This window comes from Tiliqua scincoides, chromosome 7 (assembly GCF_035046505.1).
Source record: "Tiliqua scincoides isolate rTilSci1 chromosome 7, rTilSci1.hap2, whole genome shotgun sequence".
NCBI lineage: Eukaryota > Metazoa > Chordata > Lepidosauria > Squamata > Scincidae > Tiliqua > Tiliqua scincoides.
In genome coordinates, this window is record NC_089827.1 from 46,272,512 (window position 1) to 46,295,137 (window position 22,626).

General features: G+C 44.4%; 1 protein-coding gene across 7 annotated transcripts in view; it reads left to right on the forward strand.

Moving 5' to 3' along the window:
- CHRM2 (cholinergic receptor muscarinic 2) overlaps positions 1-22,626 on the forward strand; it is a 187,464-nt gene that overhangs the window by 66,426 nt on the left and 98,412 nt on the right. Inside the window, exon 1 of one of the 7 annotated variants that reach the window (XM_066633840.1) lies at positions 18,668-18,697. The exons of the other annotated variants lie outside the window; for them this stretch is intronic. The gene's annotated coding sequence lies outside the window, so the exon portion shown is untranslated. Of the gene's footprint in view, positions 1-18,667; positions 18,698-22,626 lie in introns of those variants that run through there. 7 annotated transcript variants of the gene reach the window in all.

Genomic DNA, 22,626 nt, shown 5'->3' on the forward strand with positions numbered 1-22,626 from the left:
GTCCTCAGAGACCTTTCAGACATGACTGGAAGTCACTTCTGGTCACATCTGGGAGGACTTCTGAGGTGGGAGGAGGTTGCAGAAGGCCTCAGAGGCGTCTGAAAGGCGCTACCGATTTACCGAGTGCCCATCCCCCCTACAGATTTCAGTATCTGCAGTATCTCCCCAACTTGTTCCACCTCTGCTGCTGTCACACCTGACCTCCAGCACTGCCACCAGAACTATTTTATAATGTCAGAACTGTTCTTGCAAAGCCCTCCATGCATCAGTTTAATCTAGGATAGGATTGGGCCATTAGTCACTTCTATGGTCTGTGCACAACTGCACCCAAGAACTGGATACAATGTATATTGCAACCTCAGAGTGCTTTAATTACCAAAATCCTATGTCTTTATTTGACCCATGTTTCATTCTACTTAGGGCTTTTGTATAGCAGTTTGGCTCACAGCAGTTTGACACAGTTGTCAGGCATGTAGCAATTTTTCAACACAAGTTCCTTAGAGATCACACGTGAAGTATGAGAAAATATTGAACAATAGGGACAACCACGTTGGCATATGCATTGTCATTTCAGAACATTTGCTCTAAGCCCTTGCTGAGATGATTGGGGCTATTTCACATAGAATGTTAGAGTTGGAAGGAGTCTTGGAGATCATCCAGTCTGACCCCCCTGCTCTCCCAATTATTCTTCAACACTTACCTTAAACCCTGACAGAATATCATCTTTGACTGCTCTCAGTACATGTTTCTGAAGAATCCTTTGCAACCCCTTGCAGCCAGATCTCTAGCTTTCCCTCCCCCAAGGAAATGGGTCTTTTACAAGAAGTAAGAAAACAGCTTTAGAAAACTGCAGTGCCAAAACTATGTGCCAAACTGCTAATAAGCTTATGTTCCATCTACTCACTTACTCCTAACCATACATTGGTGAATCTATTGATTCACTGTGGTCATTGGGTGTGTGTGTGTGTGTGTGTGTGTGTGTGTGAGAGAGAGAGAGAGAGAGAGAGAGAGAAATGCATTGAGGAAGTGATGCATGAATTGGGTTTGTTTGTGCTCTTATCGCACAGACTTCCAGCACAGGGATTTTGCAGACTCATAGGAATCTATGCTTTCATGTCTAATAAAATAATGAGATTTCTAGTTCTCTTGATTTTTGCAAAATGAAAACCATATACGACAGTGGGTGTTTGCACAGGGTACAAACAGTGGGGGTGGAAATCACAACCTGATCATTGGAAACTGGAGCACTTCACTCTGAAGAGTCTGATAAAGATGCTTCAGAGTGAAGTGCTCCAGTTTCCAGTGATTTCCAGCCCCCCCCCCCAGCTTCTTCATAGCAAGGAATGCCTTAAGACTGTAAAAGCACAGTACATGTGCGTGTTATTTCCTCTGGTCAAGTGTTCAAAGGAGATGACATATGGCATTCTTTCCCTCTTTAAGATTGCATGGAGAGGGTAACATTCCTCAGCAAATCGAACACTAGACAAGGAGTGGGTAGTGAATAAAGATACCTCTAGAAAGGTGGACCATGGACTGTGGGAGAGTGATGTGACTGTTTCTGAGTAGGACTGTCTCCTACTAGTTCATTCGGGTGGCAGCAATTGGTGAGATGACGGTAATGGTATACATGTAGCTCGCGACTCTTATGTGTAATAATTTGGCGTGCCTGATGCATCCCGTACTTTCCATCTGAAAGCGTCCAGATATCCCATGATGCTCTTGGATTGAAGTCTTACACAAATGCCAGGAAACCACCACTATTCCCCTTAACCCTGCCTTTTCTTGCGAGTTGTTGCATCACAAGACTAGCTGCTTGCTTACATTGGAAGAGACGGTTGGGCTTAGAAATGAGGAGAAACTGTGCTGAGCAATATTCAGGCGGAAAGGCCTTTGAATAATATCTTTTGACACCGACTTGGGAGAGTGACATGGCAGCGAACTGGGCAGTGCTTGCTGCCTCGCTGAAATGAACGATGCTCCCTTCAGTCGTGTTCAGAACTTGGAGTAACTATGGCCTCTAGTTGCCTTCTGAGCCAGTGTGTGCCCTGAGAGAAATTGTCTCAGGATTTGACAGAACAAGAGAATGAATGCTGCTCAGCGCAACAAGGACCCCTCCAAGTTACAGTGACTTCTCATTAGTTCGATATTAATCAGAAAGAGCTCCAATACAATAGGATCTGGCTGGTCTTTCAAAAGGCATAAGGATCTCAAATCAAGGTCTGGGTATTGGAAACCACTAAAAATACACAGGCAAAACTCAACACGGATTCTCAGGGGTCATCTCGATGGTGAATCTGGTGGTTCTTTAAGACCAGATGTGTGCAAAGGCTTGTCACTGTGCACAGGAAATGATGTAAGAATTGAAGTATTCTGGTTTAAAACGGCAATGGTTTTTCACAAGACTGGTTCTCATTCGGCAGCTGCAAAGGTGTGTGTGTGTGTTGTAGTCATTGGCCATTCAAAGCCATCAGTGCTCATTGGGTAAACTTCTGCCAGCTCTCATTTACATTTTAAATGTAAATTTAAATTTACATTTAAAATGTGAATAAATTTGAATAAATTTTCATAAAAGAATAAATTAAAGATGAACTTATATGAATGAATGAAGGTCTTTAAAAGGTCTATAAAAGGTCTTGCACAAAGCAAGGCCAGCCTTTCCTTTGCTGCCACTACTGCATCACAGACATGAAACAGCAAGCAGTGGAGGAAGCCCTCATCCCACAGCTCACACGAGACGTCAAACAATTACCCTCATGCTGACAGCAGTTGCATCGGGCCAGTGTGGGCTTCAACAAATCTCCAAAGGGCCAGAGGCTCATTGGAGACTGGGGGCTCCCTGAGGGCCGCATTGAGAGGCCTTGAGGGCTGCATGTGGTCCCAGGGCCAGGATTTGGGCACCCCTGGTATATGGTAATGGGGAGCCACTGTCAACAGCCAGTAGGTCAAGGGAGCCATTGGTCAAAACCGCAACAAACCATGATGGTAGATAATGATTAGCATTACCAAGATGTGAACTAGCTCTGACTTTAACAGCCCAATCTAACCACCCCTCCAATGCAGCAATGCCAAAATGGCTTATGGTGCATCCTACCAGGGGAGGGGCTGTTGTGGAGGACTCCTCTGGGTAAGGGAACAGTTGTTCCTCTTCCTGGGAGTAAGTCTTTGTGTTGTGGAGGTGTCTACTTGGGCCTGTGGGGACCTTGGCCATGGGATCAGGTCCAGCGGGGGGGGGGGTGCTAAGATTTGCAGCCCCTGCTGCCGCCAAACCTTTTCACTTCTGTCCTTCCCTCACTCCTGTAACTACTCCATTCTCCCTAGGGGAGAAGCCTACGTTGTTCTACTTTCCGTCATGTGCTATTTTTATGTGCAGAGCGAACATAAGAAGAGAATAAAAAGCTACCCTAGTCCCAGTGCTTCTGAGGGTGCAAGCAGGACATGCAGCCAAACATCAGTCTCCCACTGGTGCATCCCAACAGAGTTGCTTCCCAGCATGCTACCAGTCAACCTGGAGGTATAGCCATTATAACTGGTAGCCATAGACAAACTTGTCTTCCATGCGTTTGTTTAATCCCCTTTTAAAACATCCCAGATAGTTTTGTTTCACAAGAGAGCCTAGAAGCATGCTGTCTCTCCCACCTGCAGCCTGATGGTGGGCATTCCAGGAAAAGCTTTGACCTTTGCTTCTGATTGTGGTATAAACTGGCCCTCAGCAGGTGGCCACTGGCTACTACTGAAACATGCCTCTTCCAGCCTAAGCAGGAAAAGGAGGGGGAGATACCCGCCAAAAATGGTTTCATACAAATGGAACGGAGAGCAAAAATAATGCCTCTGATCTCGATGCCATCTGCGAAGGAAACACATTTTTTGCAGGCGAGGCTCTCTCTTTGCTGTGTCATCCCTAGGCAGGAAATTTGGACCAATCGTCCTCCACTGGTGCATTTGAGGCTAATGTACTATTACAGTGATACTATCTAAGTGAAAGTGACTGAATGCAACACAAATTACCTTTCTTCTTTGATACGGTATCTTGCTGAGAATCATCACTGCAGCATAGCTGAAGCACTAGCTTACAGCTTGTCGAGGGCTAGGGAAGAAGATAGGGAGGCAGAAGGAAATAAAAGAGACGCAGAAGAAGGGAACATGGATTTTCAGCCATTAATTTTTTTTTCCCCTGGCTCCCAAAATTGCTTTTGTTGAACTTCAATGGCATCTTACAGCTGCTGCTTGGCTCTGGAAAATGGATTGAAGACAATAAATCGATAGAGCTGTGATCCAATAAATCCATCAGGTTGTTGCTGATGCCTCATGGAAAATTTTCAAAAAAGCTCGCTTTCGGAGCAATTTAGTTGATGGATTGGAGCAGCGCTTTATTGCTTATTCTCCATTTCTCCCATGGGCCTGATTTGGCCACTCTTGTCACTGTTCATTAGGCAACTGTTCACCTGGCGTTCTTCAAACTAGCGCCATGATTTCAGTTAGATGGCTCAGATATAAATATCCCAGGTGATCAAAAACTTGTGGTTAACAATATGAGATCGATTTTTACCACCACAATCTTTCCAGCCGCTCAGGTGGCACAGACTTGCTGAGTGAGACGGTCAGCGATCTGATCAAGCACAGCAATTCTCTTTTCCTTCTGTGTTTTCAAGACATTCAAGATCCAGGATTTACATTTCCTTCCCTCAGTGCAGGTGGTCTTACACTGAGCTGACCGCTGACCTGTTGCTGAATTTGAGGACATCTTCACACATTTCAAAATCTCAAGAAGGAATGATTTGGAGTATAATCCCCTACCTGTTAACTGGGACGGTGAACATAGGTCTTTAATTGAATCAGACTATTGGTTCCTCTAGCTCACATCCCTCCAAACCTCGGCCCATGGGCCAGATCCGTGGTTTGGGAGAATCCTCCCCCCATGAACAGTACTTTCCGTTCCATTGCTCCACGGCTTTTCTTCATTCCAGTTTGGGACAATGAGATGCTCTGGACAGTTGCTTCTGCCTGGAAATCTGGGTGCAATGCCCACTGATGCTTTACATCTTAGATGCAACTGCCCAGAGCTTTGCGTTGTCCTGAACTGGAGCAAAGAAGAGCCTGAGAAGGTACACCAGAACAATAAGCATCTGTTGTGCCAGGGATGGCATTCCTAGTGTGCAGCTGTCTCCAGTTTGGAGACTGCTGCTTTAGTTCAGTATTGCTGTGTGTGTGAATAGCAGCTGCTCTAATTTCAGAAGATATATGTCCCTTGTGGGGGGGGGGATGCCAGATACCTGGGTCTTTCTGTATGCAAAGCAATGTGCTAGCACTGAGCCATGGCCCCACTTCATGCTAGTGCGATCCAGTGTGGGCTGCTTCTGAGCACATAGTTTGGCCCTTCAGTTGGCCACAACTCACTGTATGCTTGCCATGAAAGTAAGAGGTCAATACATGCTCCAGTTTCATAACATGTTGGCAGTTATCAGAGAGCTATAACAAGATGGATAAAGGAATCATTTCTCAAAATACCCTAAAGGGGAAGAACATGATGGACCAAAACATGCTTAATTCCCAGTTCCTTCTGCCACTTGGAGCCGCTTTGTCGATGGTTCAGTAGAGGAGATGCCTACCTTCTGTAACTTTGTTGCCAGGTTTTCCTTGTGAAGGAGGTTTTTTGAGGCAGAGGAGGATACCAAATGAGAATTTGTAGTCATGTTTAGAGGAACCTTCAGTGGGAGGAAGAGCTAACTAGCACAGTGTTATCATTGCATGTTGTGAGTGGTCTTGGAAACCTGTACGGGTGGTGAGGGGGTACATGTGTGTGTATGTGATTTCAAAATTGGCTGTGTCAGGATATAGCTAAATGCCACTGGTCATGCCAGGTTAGGGCAGCTGTCATTTAAAAGATGATTATCTGTGCATTAAAAAAAAAATTTCCAAGGAGGTAGTAAATTTATATAGAAAAATGGTCACACCATTGCTTTCCCTTCTAACTCTTCATTTATGGGGTCGCTGCTGTTTCCAGACTTGATATAAGGGAATGTCCATTGGGCTGCTGTGCCATTTCCTTTGCAGAAAATGTTTTGAAATGTATTGGGAATCATCAGTTATGCAATATTTGCTCCTTGTCGACGTGGCCTGTTGCATTTTTCTCTGTTGTGGGCGCAGGTTTTGTGTTTGCGAGGACGGAGCGCCGCTTGTGTGTTGAGCCTGAATGGATCGAATCCAGAGTTTTCATGGGCTCAAGCCACTTGTATTCAGTGCATGCCTTCTTTGTGCCCAAACCATTATCTCCAGTGCAGAGAATGTTAATGCCATCAGAAGGATTGTTGGTTACTTAAGAAAAAAAATGTATACACAGATGGATGCCTAAAGTGCCCCCCCAAAATACTCCTGTCTACAAGCTGCCTTTGAGCAAATGTCCACAGCAATACAATACCAAGGAAGAGAAACATCTAAAAATATCTGATAGGGGAGCAGAGTTCCCTCTGGAAATGAAATATTTTTAGTTTTCTGTAGAGGCATCATCACTCCTCCTTTAAAGTGCAGTGACATTCATTTAATGGGTGGATTAAGAAGCAAATTGTTACTGCCTAATCCTCCAGCAAGGAGGAAGCAAGGAGAAATGTCTGCCTCTAGGAGACAGTTCTGATGAACCATCTCTCTGGGGGGTTGTTTCTGGTGAATTAAGTGCAATTCCCTTCTTTGTGAGGCTGGATCTAAAGAGAAGAATCCACCTCAAATATCCTTTTGTACCATACCTTGGAGGTTAACGCATTTGTTCCATGGGGTATGAATGTGTTCCTCCAGGCCACATTCTATTCACAGAACCCTCTCTGCCATTCAGGATCCCATGGCAGAAACCACCACGGAGATCACATTACACCACGTTATTCCAGCTGAGCAATCATAAGCACCCATAGGTAATATCGCATTAACCTGTTTTGCGTTCTGGAGCATAATCTTCGGTACAATGGATTAAAATGTTGTGCAGTGCGTTTTAGTGCTTTACTGTAAAGCAAAGTGGTTTAATTGCTTATATAATCATGCAAATTGTATCTCAAATTGAAGGCGTTCAACTGAGCCGTTTCATAAAGAATATTCTCTTTAATGCTTTCTCATTTTAAAAAATGCTATGTGTCCCTTGCATGACTTTTCATATTTGTAACCCAGCGCTTCAACCACAAGGCATGCACACATGTTATTCATTTCTCCTTGTTTTCTATATCCAGAGGAAAGCTTTTGCTGCCTCCTTATTGCCTAGTACAGCAGGCCCTCCTTTTCCGTGGGTTTCGCACCCACAGAATTTACTCAACATGGGAGCCTAGCCCACGTCTGGAGGGCCTCAAGTCTTCTGGTCATGTCCAGGAGGCCTTCTGAGGCATGGGGAGGTCGCATGTGGTCTTCCCACACCTCACAAAGCCTCCCTGACGGCCTCCATATTGTGTAGTGTCAATGGCCTAGTACAGTGGAACCTCTAACCCATTTTTGCCCATCCTACAGGTGCGCACATTTGGTCCCTGTTGCATATATGCAACTTTGGGCTGAAATGGCTTAACTGTGGGTTTGGCACCAATGGATTTTACTCAACATTGATGCCCAGCCCAATATGTGCACATATCCAGACAAAAGTTGTAACTGGAGGTCCCAAATCAGACCAAATTATGGCACTAGGATTAGAATAAATCAGGAGATGGAAGTAAAAGAAAATGGAAAGTTTAATACATTGAAATTGTTCCTGATATTTTTGGTGCTGGCCCCCACCCAACTGGAAGCTTTATTGAGTGTATCTGTATTGACCATTTTCCATATCCTATGTCCTTGGTACGCTTGGCATCCTCTTCCAAGTCTTGCCCTGATTAGAGCTCCTCTTGTTGGAATTTCTTTGTGTGAACTCAGAGTGGATTGAGACAACTGGGAATTGTGCTGCGGCTCCTTAAGTTTCATTTCCTGGGAATGAAGAGGAGCTCCCCACTCCAAACTCCCTTGGAGACGGCGCATGGTTCGACACCATGGATCTCCAGGTGGGTCAAGATTATAAAGAAACACCAACCTGGAGGACTCCATGCTGTTGAGCTGTTCACAAGCAGCAGAAACCTGTTGAGCCCACTGCAGTTGCCAATCCTCCAGATATCGTTCTGCGCTCCACAGAAGCTGTTGGGCTGAAGCTTGTCCTTATTGCTGAGAAGGAGCAAAGCAAATCTTCTGATTTTCCTCACTAAAAGCTGTCAAGCTCCCTCCTCCTGAAGGTATCAGAGAGAATGGAAAAGATAGTTCTCATCCCATGGTGAGGTTCCTTGTATACACAGTGCTGGCCAGTAATAGAATGTAGTTCTCTGTGCATCATTGGCCTAATTCTCATCTAGGGAGGTTCCATGTCTGGACTGTACCACTTTAGAGAGCAAGCGGGTAGTAGTTCACCTAATGAAATTTTCCTCTACCAAAAAAAGCAAACAAAAACCCTTACCTATAAGAAATCTGGCATGATGGAGGCCAATTTTTGCATGGAAGACCATTCACAGTGCAATCTTAGGTGTGTCTACTCAGAAGTAAGCCCCATAAAATTTAGTGGTACTTACTCCTCGATAAGTGCATATAGAATTGAGGATTGTAGCCTCAGATATGTGGGCTTCTCCAGTCTGGAGTGGTACAGCCTGGAGTCAGATTTAGCACCTCCTCACTGAAAATTAAATCAGTGAATCCATCTTGTTGGCTGATTGTTTCAGACAGTAATGATGCTTTGATGCTATTGCCGGCTTTACTGAAATGTCAAATCAAGATCAGAAGATGAAATAAGTTATCTCTCAAAAACAATCCTTTAATTCAAATTTCTGTATAATATTTGGATCTCTTAAATCTCCTGATATTTTTACAGCTATGTTTACTGCTGAATTCAGGGGATTACACTTACTGCTTCCCCTGCTCTAATTTGTCCCCCCCCCCCAATGTTTTTACTTACTATTATGATATGTGTGTACATTTTATTATGGAGCTTTGTAAGCCACTTTGGGTGCAATCCTAACCCCTTATGTCTCTGCTTTCCAGCACTGGCACAGCAGTGCCAATGGGACATGTGCTGCATCCTGCAGCTGGGTGTCACTCACGGAGGCCTCCTCAAAGTAAGGGAATGTTTGTTCCCTAACCTCAGATCTGCATTGCCCTTATTTCAGTGCTGGAAAGCACTAACATAAGGGGTTAGGATTGCGCCCTTTGTGCTTTTGCTTTGGGATGGGAAAAGTGGGTTATAAATTTTTTCAAGTAAATAATAAAATAAATGCATTTAGAAAATAAAAGGCCAAAGGTATCAATATCTTGATTCTGGCATATTTCTACTAGAGCTGAGCTGAATACTCTACAGCAGTGCTTCTCAAACCTTTAGCACCGGGACCCACTTTTTAGAATGAAAATCTGTCAGGACTCACCAGAAGTGATGTCATGATCAGAAGTGACATCATCAAGCAGGAAATTTTTTTTTACAATCCTAGGCTGCAATCCTGCCCACACTTACCCAGGAGTAAGTCTCATTTGCTATCATTGGTAAAAGCATATACATTGTAGCCTTGTACATTTCCCCAGATGCAGTCACATACCATGGTAGAATCAAGTCTAATAAGTATATTAAAAATAAACCACACATTGAAATGAATGGGAACCCAACTGGCTTGCGACCCATCTGGTGGGTCCTGACCCACAGTTTGGGAAACACTGCTCTACAGTTTTGAAATTCCCCTTGAAATAAGCATATTTGCTGCAGCTGAATCAGATCAAGAAATGTGGACCCTAGTGGGTATTTGTATTGCTTTGGTCCCATTACCATAGCTAATTCCTCTTGATGACACTTTGTACCACCAATCTTCCTTGCCTTCAGTATCCTTGGCTTCATTTTCTGATGCTGCTGTTGCTGTGATCCATGCTGTTTTAATTTACAACCGCCCATGAGGTCACCATGTCAGGTGTAGCATTTTGTCTTCAGCTGTGAAAGCAAGTGGCTTGCCATAGCTACGCAGGTCAGGAGCAAGGGCAACTGAGGCCAAGAAGAATAGAGGTGAAGCAGAACATGGCATGGGGCAGAAGTGACCCGGAAAAAACCCAAATGTGTTTCCAATTAGTGTCCGTCACAAGTCAGATACTTGGAAACAGGCAAAGTATTTTTTTTCCTTTTTTTTTTTTAAAGAGGACACTTACTATCAAAGGTTGTAAACTATCCCTCTTAAATTAGAACATTGGGGGGATACACATACACAAAAAGTTCCCAGAAGTCCCACTCCCATTTTTGCTGGAGCACATGAAGAGGTTTTTGGACCAGCTCTAGATATGTTTCTCTTAACATTCTTCAACAGAAGATAAGTTTTTGTTTAGAGAAACATATTCCTGTGAGTTGTACGTTGGAGGTAAAATACAAAAAAAGTTTTAAATTCATCATACCAAAGCAAAATTTTGAAACTGCCAAATACTGAATTTGTGAGAAATTTAGTTTCAGCTCTTGCATAAATATGTACATGAGAATTAAATGAAAAGAGATGGTCTTATTGCATCTTCTGTATGGAAGCCCTGATGGTTTGAGCTTATGCTGATTGATTTCTGAGCTGTCCTTCTAATCCCAATAAAAGTCAATGAGAAAGTGAAATAAAGGTTTATCATGTGTAACTGGATTATTATCTTTAGAAGCAGAATAATGACATACAAATATGTCTGTTGAGTACTTTCCACCTTGTTGGAAGACATGCACTGGCTGTGAAAGATTTAGTGAATAATAGTGTGATTTTGATGTTATAGGAACATGGGACCAGACTTATTTGGATAAGTAAACTTTAAATAATAAGTCTTATATCTACTGATCATACAAGATTGATATGCAATGGGATTTAATTCATCTACCTCCATGTTTGATTGTAAGTGTTGGGAATCCTTTGATACTAGGGGGAGGGAAGAGAGATAGAATGACCCATTTACTCTCTGTGATCTTGTACGTCAAGTCTATTTCATCTTCAATGAGTAATTGCATTTCATTGGTGCCACAATTTCCCAGAGACAAAACAGGGACAGCAAGTCACGCTGTACTGAATGTGAAATGTTTTACTCTAATTTGGATATTTGCATTCCCCTGATTTTTTTTTTTAAACCCGTTTTGGTTTTGGCAAATCCCAGCTTTGGGTGCCTAAGGTTGTATATGAAATTAGGGGATCCCTGCTTCATTTCTGATACAAGTTCAGATTCTATCATCGCTGCTTGAAGTTCATCACCAAAGTATCCAGTTTCCCACTGTGAAATGCATTTGCTGACATTATTATGCTTTTCAGACACTTTAGTTTAAAACTAACAGCAGATCTGGGGAAAGTCTTGAATTCCTTAGATTTGCATGAACTTTGGCTTCAGCTACTTGTGGGAGGACTTCGTATTGACTAAAGCAAAGTGGATAGATTAAATTGTCAGATACCACAAGAATGAAACCCTTGTATTAATAGATTTGGAACTGGAGATATGAAGCAGCAGAGTAATTCACATTTTTGTGTGTATCGGTGGACTCCCTCGGCAATCATAAAATGGACAGGATAAGACCCGCTATGGAAGGGTGGGGTATCTCTGCCTTTGAGGCCGATATCTGTTCATCAGAGAAGAGAAGCAACATAAAAAATGAATGTGAGGAAGAATCAAAAGGAAAATACTCGCAACCCAATCCTACCCAAAACTCTCCCCACCAATGCAACCTCACCAATGGAGAGTATGTTGTGTCCATGGGGGGTGGGGGAAAATTGGAAAGGTCTTCTCAGGGTAAGAGACTGTTTGCTCACTTACCTCAGGGAAAGCCTCCACGCGACTCTTTAGATCTATGCCTGCTGTTCAGTACATCCAGTGGTGGTAGACAGATGGGGTTAGGATAAAGGCTTATGCGATTGCTGCTTCTACCTCCCGTAGTCTGCCTCCCTCCACTCCTACCTCTTCCCACCTCATTCCACTTCTGCTGCTGTCACACCTGCCTTTTGAGGTCCACTAGTGGGCCTCCAGTGCTGCCACCTGGATTGGCACTGTGCCTAAAATGGCTGACAGCCATACAGCACACCACTGAAAGCCATTTTATGACAGCAGAACTATATTCTGCTGTTGTAAAGCCCTCCGTGATAGGACTGAGCCAAAAGCTTGGGTTTTTGTATAGTCAACTAATAACAAAACTTAATATTTATATTGCAGCTTTTGAGTGTGAAGTACTTGCTTGTATTATCTTGATGTAGTCGTCATAACAAACCTGTAAGTGAGGAATAGTTTTCCCCAGATTGCTGCTACCAGGATGTAGTGACGTTCCTAACATACCCTGTAGCAAGCAAGCTGGCTGGCCTGCACTGCATTCAGAGCAGGGTTGGGCCAGGTTGCAGCGCAACTCGGAGTAAGGATAATGCATTCCCCATACCCCATGTCATGCGGCAGCTGCCCCTATGGGGCTACTGATCTGTGCCACCTAAAGACATGGCGCAGATCTGAGCAGCTTGGTGTAAGGTTGGACTGCTCGGGAGGGGGTTTAGGATCTAAATTAATTCCTGGATCCTAGCCCCACCCCCTCCAGGGCCTGGTCCTCCCACTGGCTTGTCTGCGCACCCCCACCCCAGAACACCTTCGTTCTGCCCTCACCCCACCCTCCCCAGTCCCCTGAACTGGCCACTCTCAGCCAGAGTGACTCACCAACTCTCAAGGAGATGCAAACGTGCATTTGTGACACTCCCAGCCTGGCTCAGGATTGTGCCCTAAGACTATTTGGTGAGCTCATGGCAGAGCAGGCTTCACACCAGGGAAGACCAGATTCTGAACCACTACGCTGGACCACCTCCCAGAGTTCACTCTTGTTCACGTACAATGCTAGCTCTCTCTTGAATTCCAGGATACCGTGTCAAGTGCTGGATTTTGCATCAGCATCCCTGAGTATTTTTTCTTTTTGCAGTCTTTTCCTCTTCTCCCAGAGGGGAACTCTGACTCCTGCAGCAAATACGTCTGTGTCCCCCTGCATCCTTTGCGAAGGGACGGTGCCACTACTTGCATTTACAAACACTCTGGCTCAATATTTTGAGAGTGACATGCTACGTGATGTGAAAATCTATAAAGGACAAGCAGCTGAGTGGCCATTTGTTTCTTTGAGCTCTTCAAATTGCCTGTAATGACGGGGAAAGGAGGGAGGGTGCTTACCACAGAGTGGTGTTTGTATATTAGTCACTCTGGAATACTCTATTAGCATACTGCTGGGCCGGTGCTTGCGGTGGTAAGAGCCCCAAACAATCTAAAGCTGCTTCACAATCAGGCCAGGAGGGTACGTGGCGGGGTTTGTTTCTTGCCTTCTGCCACACCAAAATGGCTTAGCTCTCAGAGAAGCCAAAATGGCAAATGTATTAGAAAAATAAGTAGCCTCAACAGGAAAAAACGGAAGTGTGCCAATTATTTTCTCCATGTTATTCAACTATCACAGTGTAGCTGCATAAAAGATGGAGTGGGTTCCTGAATCCCCTTCCCTATGGCTCCCCATTCCCTATGGCACGTGCATCATTTAGTGCCCAGTCCTATTTGCCCTGGCTCTGGGTGCTGTAAAAGCATCGTAAAGCGCTTTTTGACAACACGTGTGTAAGTTGCACCGGCAGGAAGGCCTGTACTGTATCCTGCCCAGTGACCACCGGGGAAGATAAGTGCTGCACCAGGTGGCAGAGGAGCAGGGGAGGATGGAATGAAGATGAGGAGGGGGTATTTCAGGGCAGGGGGATGGTGGGGAGGGGATAGTTCAGGCGTGGCTGGGGCTGGTGGCCTCCACCACATTCTAACCCCTGTCCCGGGCCTGAACCCAGTACATAGGGGTACTCAGTTCTGTGCCAGTGATTTAGCTGGCGGAGAATTGAGTAGCCTAGCTGAGCAGGCTGGGGCTCTACACAGGGTAAGGAGGAGATCTCCAGCCAAGGAGACCTCAACTGCAATGCTGGATACAGCATGGGCCCCTGTGGCTAACTGCACCAGTGCTGCATGGGATTGGGCTGCCCATGTTGCCAACTTGAGATCAGTGGAGAGGAGTGGAGCTCCCAGCGCTCTGTATTTGATGATGAGGCGCGTGAAGCAGAGTGGGCAATCCCATTCGAAGTGGGCTGTGCTGCTTACCCCAATTCCTCTTGATACAGAAATCAAGCAACACAAACACTGTTTACTTGATGGAGCTGGAGAGGAGTGTTTAGAATATGCAAAACATATCAAACTTGATGCTGGCAAACCCTGCCATCACCAGGATATTCCTGAGTAAGACCCTTGCCTGAAAGCCTGGAGAGTTTCTGCTACGCAGTGGAGACAATACTGAGTAAGATGGACAAATCATCTGATAGTTTCATATGTTGCAGAAAATAAAGTAATCTCTCTAGATATTATGATTACCAATGACAGCTTCTTGGTGTCATCATCAGCTGAGATATATGAACATCTCAATGATTTAATGTGATTTAATGTCAGGGAAAAGGGGCCCAGACAAAGAAGCTTGGTAGTTTGTATCAAAAAGTTTGTATTAATAAGTTTGGTAGTTTGAGGCAATAAGAAGCTTGGTAGTAGCATCCCAGGCTACTGAGACAAGTCAGAAGGGTGGGGGAACTGGTAAAAAAAGAATCCTTCTTAGGAGAAGACCGAACCCCATTAAAAATCAAACCTACCATAGCATTTGCAGGGCGAACAGATGTGACAACTCACTGAATTACCCATGAACATGGACTAGGCAGCCAAAGGGTTAAAAATGTAATTAGTTTCTCATAAGTCCAAAAGAAAAGGAAAAGTGGGGGCAGGGAGATAGAGTACAAGCAGCCTAATGGAAATTGCTTGAGTTGGGCTGGATGAGCACAATTGAAAAGTTTGTTCAAATGGGTGCAGTAACCGTTCACATCCAGCAGATGGGGCAGGGTTGCTTTTCAGGAGCACAGTCAACAACACACCCATGTATTGCTAGTGGCATAGCTGAGGCATCTACTGTCCAGGGTCACAGAAAATTTGGCACCCCCCACACAATGACATGAAAATTAATTAACATATCATTAATTCAACTATATTATTAAGAAGCAGTAATACATTACCAATCTCTTGCTATGAAATTCAGCATGCTCTAACTTCATAATTTAGATGAGGGAAGAAGTGAAAGAATACCAACATGAAAATAAAACCAATATATGAAAGTTGACAGAAGGAGATGAATGAATAAACAAATGAATAAAACTAGTAAATTTGACAACGTTTTCACAAACTTTTCCAATTTGTGCTGTGGGTTGTAAACCGTAAAATCAACAATGACAAATATTAAATAATGCATTTAAAAAACAAATGGTGGAACTTCCTAGACCAGTGGTTTCCCACTTTTTTTAAATGACACTCTATCGAGATCCACCTAGGTTTACTAAACTTTTTAGAAAAGAGATCTAGAAAGAAATAATTATTTTTTAAATAATAATAACAAGAAAAAAAGACTCTCAAATATTTATCTTCCTATATTTACACATGCTTGCAAACTGCAGGAGCTGAACTATTTGCAGGGTAGTTAGCAGCTACAGTATCTGATTTTTGAATAGCCTCAGGACTCGATACAATTAGGGTGCAATCCTAACCCCTTATGTCAGTGCTTTCCAGAACTGGCATAGCGGTGCCAATGGGACTTGTGTTGCATCCTGCAGTTGGGTGTCACTCATGGAGGCCTCCTCAAAGCAAGGGAATGTTTGTTCCCTTACCTCAGAGCTGCATTGCCCTTAGGCCTGTGCTGGAAAGCACTGACATAAGGGGTTAGGATTGCTCCCTTAGTTATCTGATCTTTCCAACACCCTTTAGTGACCACCAAAAATCAAGTCACAACCCACCAGTGGGTCCTGACCCACAGGAACTACTGTCTTAGACTCTAACTACACTGGAAAGGAGTTTGAGCATCACCATATGAGATACCAGTGCCATACTGGTGGAAAAATGGAAATCCAGCATCTTTTTAAGGAAAGGAAACCAGTGAATAAATTACAAAATCTGTCCATTTGCCTGCCCCTTTTAATCTTATGTAAAACAGAATGCAAAAGAGTGACTGTAAACATGACAATTGCTTGTAATTGATTTCAGACTTATTTACTCTGCAGAGTGCCACAGCACTGTGTAGGAGATGGGCAGGAAAAGGGTTAACTGCTTAACGGTAGAGATCAGCAAAGCACAGGAACTTGGACTTTAAATGACGCTTAATGACCCTTAAGGGCTTCTGTAGCTTTGTTTAAAACTTAGGAGAGCTTCATTGATGTAGCTGATTTATAGCAACAGAGCAAGCATGGTTACAAGAATCAGCAAAATGGGCAAGAGAAGAGGCAGCATGGCACTGTTGATGCTGTGGGCAGCACCGCCGCCCCTGAAGGAGTGCTATCCGGTATCACAGGATACCCCAGGCTCTATGGGAGCTATGCCAGTGTGTATTGCTATGTTAAACCTGTGAAAGTTGGCCAGTGGGCTTGGAGTAAAATTGGCAAAGGGCCCAGTCCTATCCAACTGTCCAGAGCTGTCGCAGCCATGCCAGCGAGGCATGTGGTACACCACGCGGTATACCATGTGGCAGTCATGGAGGCCTCCTCAAGGCAAATGAATTTCATTCCTTACTTTGAGGGCTATAGATCCAATAACTAAATAAAAAAGGGTGTTCAGGTGCAAAGGAGAAGTAGGCTTCTGTATCCTGAAAAGTTGAATAGAAGAGCTTTCCTTGGTCCTGCATTAGAAGTTGCACATGCTACAAATCTCTCTCCAGGTCTAATAAAGCAGTGGTCCCAATCTTTAGGAACCTGTGGATCAATGAGGAAAGCATTGGAATGGTTGTGGATCACATGCAAGCCCCTCCATCCCCATCACACACAAAAAAAATACAATTGATTTTGGTAGCCCACAGGGGAGCATTCAGCGAGACACTGGAAATGCCAGCTGTAAGGGGGTCCATTCTCCACCCTCATTATGGTCCACGGGGAAGCATCTCGCTGAGTGAGTGCTCCTCCACAGACTACCAGAAAGGATGGAGAATGGACCCTCCCACAGCTGGCAGATCAGCAAGCACTAAACCACCAGAGAGGGAGGAGAACAGACTACCTACAGCCACAGCCAAAATTTCAGTGGTCTGTGGGGGAGCGCTCACTCAGCAAGACACTGGAAGTGATCCAAGGTGATCATTTTTTTTCCCCAAGACCTCGTGGACCACTTCTTGGGGTCTCACAGATCACCTGTGGTCCCCAGACCACAGGTTGGGAAACACTGTTGTAGAAGCCCTGCTATCCTTGGCAAATGGTCAGTCTAACTTCAAGGGACTTTCCCTACCTCTGCATTCAACCTACTTCATTTTGACAACCTACTTTAGTGCTCTTCTTAACCTATTTCTGCCCAGCCCACAGGTGTACACATTTGATCCCTGTTGCGTATATGCAACGTTGGGCAGAAATGGCTTAAGCATTTTGTGTTGTCTTTAATTGGCACTAGTTTTTGCCTGGGTTTGGATTGGTACTGCAGTTGGGCACCTGTGCCCCAATATGTAGCACTCCTATAGCTCCCCTTCTGTCTGCGCATTAAGCGAATACATTTTGAAGCGAGAGATCAAAATTATTGTTGTTTATGGAATTTTACAGCATATGCATCTTGGTTCACAGGGTAATTCATTGCAGCTGGTGTCTGTTGAGTTGTGATATGAACAGTATGTGCTGTAACTGACTAATCAAGTGTCTCATTTCAACATGCTGCCCTGGAGAGGCCTTGAGGACTCGGCCAACAATGTTGCAAAGTTAAGAATGAACCTGCACCATGACTGTGATGCCGTCCCAGACGATGCCTGAGTCGCCCCATTGAGACATGGTGTTAGCTGCTCTTTGTTCACACAGAGGCTTTTTAAACTGGAGTCCTGGAAATAAGCCCTGCTAAATAAAGAAGACTCACTTCTAAGGAAACATGCATAGAGTTGTGCTTTTAATTACACAGGCCAACACGCATTTTATTGTCTTAAAAGTTAGATCTATTCCTGGGTATATTTGGGGTGCTGATTCCAAAAACGGCATCAGTTTTGCCCTCCCATGTCTAGTTTTGGAGATACGGCATGGCCTCTTTAGTGAATGGTTCAAGCAGCTTCTTCATGAGGAAGTCTACTCCATGACTTCCTCATGAGGAAGTTGCTTGAACCATTCATTAATGAGGATACACTGTATCTCCAACAGTAGAAGCGAGAGGGCAAAACTGATGCAATTTTTGGAATCCGTACCCCAAATTCATATGAAAACACTCTAAATTTTGATAAATGTTTTTCTGACCCTCAGTTTCACAGCCCAGCGCATTAAGCCATTTCTGCCCAATGTTGCATATACGCAATCTGTGGGTTGGACAGAAATGGGGTAATCCAGACCTAAGAATAGTGAATGGAGCGAGGCGAAAAAGTACTGCTCCCAACATACACTGATCCTAAAGAAACTTCCAGTAACTAACATTGATTGTTCTTCCCATTGTCACTCTCCCGTCTTTTGCCCTTAGGCACATCCCAGCAGTGGAGGCAGAATGTAAACTGCTAAATTAGAGTTGGCATGATAAGATGCAACTTCAGGTACGGCGCCATTCGCCCTTTTCATTCCTTCTCTCTCCAGGCCAGTTCACATGAGCGGTGACACGACACATGAGCGGCAGTTAGAAAGTGATAAGCTTCTCGCTAAAGCTCAACGGCTGATACATTCACCTCTGTTTATTGGTAGGTTGTCCACCTGGCCAGAAATCTTTATCTGTGATAGCTGATGCAACAAAACCAATGGTGCAACAATACCAGTTACAAGGGAATAGCTCTTTGTGTGTGTGTGTGTGTGTACATATATATGGATGGGGTTGATTCTCAATTATATGAGTAACTGTGAATTCAGAACCAGGAAGGATAGAACATTTAGGAGATATTACTAACTGCAGTACCTAACCAGGAGTGTACTCTTGTGAATTTGATTTACTTGTTGTTGCTGTTGTTGTTGTGACTCTGGGCCCAACTATTGTGATGTCTGAGCCCTTTCTGAACTCGAATTGCCCATCCAAAGGCATTTCATTATTAAAAATGGGGGAAGGAAGAATGGGAGTCCCATGGAAATTGGGGAGGGGGTTGGGTGGGTAAAGAGGCATATTGCAGCACCAAAGTTAGAGTAAAGGTTGCCTGATTAGGGAGCGGCTGTCTGTTTGGCATGCAGAAAGTTCCGGGTTCAGTCCCCTGGCAGCTTTTCTCGATGGGATTAGAAAATACCTCCCCCCCCCCTATCTAAAATCCTGGAGTATTGCTGCTGGTTGGGTGTAGTCCAGCATTTCTCAAAATGTGAGTCATGACCTGCTTGGTGGGTCATGACCCACAGTCCAGTGGTTCTTGGGTAGACCCTCCCACCTGTCCAAATTGGAGGCTACTCCATGCTTCTGCCGGCCTTCCAAGGCCTCTGCAGTCCTCTCGAAGCAGCTGGAAAGTCACTTCTGGCGTATTTCTGGGCCCATGAAAGTAACTTCCAGTTGCTTCTAGAAGCTTGTATAGGCCTTCTGAGGCCTGCGGAGAAGGAGGTGGGTCACCACACCCTCCACTGCAGAATGGGTGGGACACGGTGGGGAGTGTGGAAGTTTGAGAATCCCTGGTGTAGACAATACACAATGGTATGAGGCAGCTGTGAATATTCAACCTGAAGATTCTTCCTCTGCTTCTACATCTACTGCTGAATTGGCAGACAGGACCGCTGCAACCCATCTCCAACCTGTTTCCCTCGTCTGTTAGTTGCCCCCCTTCCCCATCTGCCATGGAGCACATCTGGAGTCTTCCTAATCATAGCCATGTGAATGGTAGGCTCCAGAGAAAAACCATGTGGGAGAAACCCCCAGCTGCCTGGTCTCCTGATTCAATAGGAGATTTCATGGCAAAGGAAGAATCTAGTTGCTGGTATTTGGGAAGCGCATGTGGCCACTCCCAAGTTCTGTGACAACAGCCTGGAACCAGGCATCATGAGGGGTTCTGCTGTGCTGATCATTGTAATAGTGGGAAATGTGACAACCCGCCATGTCCTCTCATGTCAGCTTGTGGGTGAATCTCAGAGCCGAGCACTTAAAGAGTAATTGTTGTAGACTAGGGAAAAGAAAAAAAGAAAGAATTCTTTCATTCTGCGAAGTGTCTGTGTGTCCTTGAGAGATTTCCACTCCATTTACTGACCAAACTGCCCCCCCTTTTTACTATTGTTAGCAATGCAGAGCTATTACACTCTCCCGAAGAGTGAGCCTGGTATTATTCTGACGCAGGAACCATCAGCGCAATTGCTGCTAGCTAAATTCTAATCACTGGGTCTTCATTGTTTGTGTTGATGGCTGAAGGGGATGAGAAGAAAGCTGTTTTGCAGGCACCCCCACCGCAGGACTGGGCTTCTAAAAGATGGTCAGGTAGAGAGCTTAAACATTTATTCCTGTGCTGATAACTAAGGAAGCCGCAGTGACATTAGACAAAAGCTTTGCTGTTTCAGCTCATTTCCTGCTGATGGTCTTTTTGCACAACCTTTTGCTCAGTCTTCTAGCCACACCACCGTAGACTTATGCGGGACTGGTCGTGTTTATCAGAAACGGGCCAAAATCATGTGCTACTGTGGCTGAAGTGCCATCCCATCTCGCCTAAGTTTTTCATTTGCTGGCAACTTTCCAAGCTGTCCTAAATTTTACCAAAAATAAACAATCAAGTTTAGAGTTAAACTACCATTCTGATAACTTTTGTACAACATAAGCTAGCATTTGTGTACTGGTTGGCAACCTTCAGTCTCAAAAGACTATGGTATAAGCCTACAGCACCCGGTATTCCCCGGCAGTCTCCCACCCAAGTACTAACCAGGCCTGACCCTGCTTAGCTTCCAAGATCAGATGAGATTGGGCATGTGCAGGGATTCTGAAGCTTATGTGGAGTGCAAACCTGGAGGCCCTTTGCACAATTTAAACTTCCTTTGCACAACTACCAGAACTCTTCTCAGTGAGGGAACCAATTCAAACCACCTTAAACTAGGCTGTTTTTCCCCCCTATACGCCTTATCACTTGGGAGTTATTAATATATTGTCTAGCACTGGGACCCGCTTTTTAGAATGAGAATCTGTCAGGACCCACAAGAAGTGATGTCATGACTGGAAGTGACATCATCAAGCAGGAGAATTTTTAACAATCCTAGGCTGCAATCCTACTCACACTTACTCAGGAGTAAGTCCCACTGACTATCATTGTTAAAAGAATATACATAGTAGCTTGTTAAAAGTACAGTTCTGTAACATTTTCCCAAGTGCAGTCACAGACCATGGTAGCATCAAGTCTAACAGATTAAAAATAAAATATTGAAATGAGTGGGGTCCCACCTGAAATTGGCTTGCGACTCACCTAGTGAGTCCCGACCCACAGTTTGAGAAACACTGTGGTAAGATATATTATACTGTATATTATGCATTCGTAGTTTGATTAAATCGTTTCCTGGCTGTTGGATATTTGCTTCCTAATTCCTCACAAGGAATTGGCCATGGTTTGTCATCACCAATTTGGACCAATCCCAACATGGTTGGTCACCTTTAATTCAGACCCCATCAATAAATATATGAAGTGAGATTTTTTTTGTCCCAGTATGCCTCACTTGATGCCTATAATTAACCTCTTGTTCTTTTATTTAGCTTGGATAGATGCTTTAGGACCCTTTAAATCTGCTCGGTTTCCAAAATCCTGAATGGTGTCCTCAGCAAACAGGGCCACAGGACTGTACTTCCCGCCCCCATATCATTTATGAGTAAGTTTGTAAACCACCAGTCTCAATAAGATCTTTGGGGATCTCACTTCTCTCTATTGTAAGAACTTTGATGTAGCTTTTCCAGCTGGTCAAATATGCTCAGTAAAGTGTTTGAAATCTCATGAGAGGCCAGATTACAAAAGGCATTTGTTGAGTTGCCCTTTGCCCACCCGTTTCTGCTGGTTTCTGCTCCCTGAGTGCTTGTTACATCTCTCCAGTAGAACCATCTACTGTGCAGGAGGGGGAAAAAAATGAAAATTACTGTGTTTAGCAGCATTCATTTAGTGAGCAAGAAAGAAGGGTTCCACTAAATCCAGGAGAGTGCCCGCATGGCTAACCAGCCAAGTTAGAGAGGCTGTGAAGGGCAAGGAAGCTTCCTTCCATAAATGGAAGTCTTGCCCTAATGAGGAGAATAAAAAGGAACATAAACTGTGGGAAAAGAAATGTAAGAAGGTGATAGGGGAGGCCAAGCGAGACTATGAGGAACGCATGGCCAGCAACATTAAGGGGAATAATAAAAGCTTCTTCAAATATGTTAGAAGCAGGAAACCCGTCAGAGAAGCGGTTGGCCCTCTGGATGGTGAGGGAGGGAAAGGGGAGATAAAAGGAGACTTAGAGATGGCAGAGAAATTAAATGAGTTCTTTGCATCTGTCTTCACGGCAGAAGACCTCGGGCAGATACCGCTGCCCGAACGGCCCCTCCTAACCGAGGAGTTAAGTCAGATAGAGGTTAAAAGAGAAGATGTTTCAGACCTCATTGATAAATTAAAGATCAATAAGTCACCGGGCCCTGATGGCATCCACCCAAGGGTTATTAAGGAATTGAAGAATGAAGTTGCAGATCTCTTGACTAAGGTATGCAACTTGT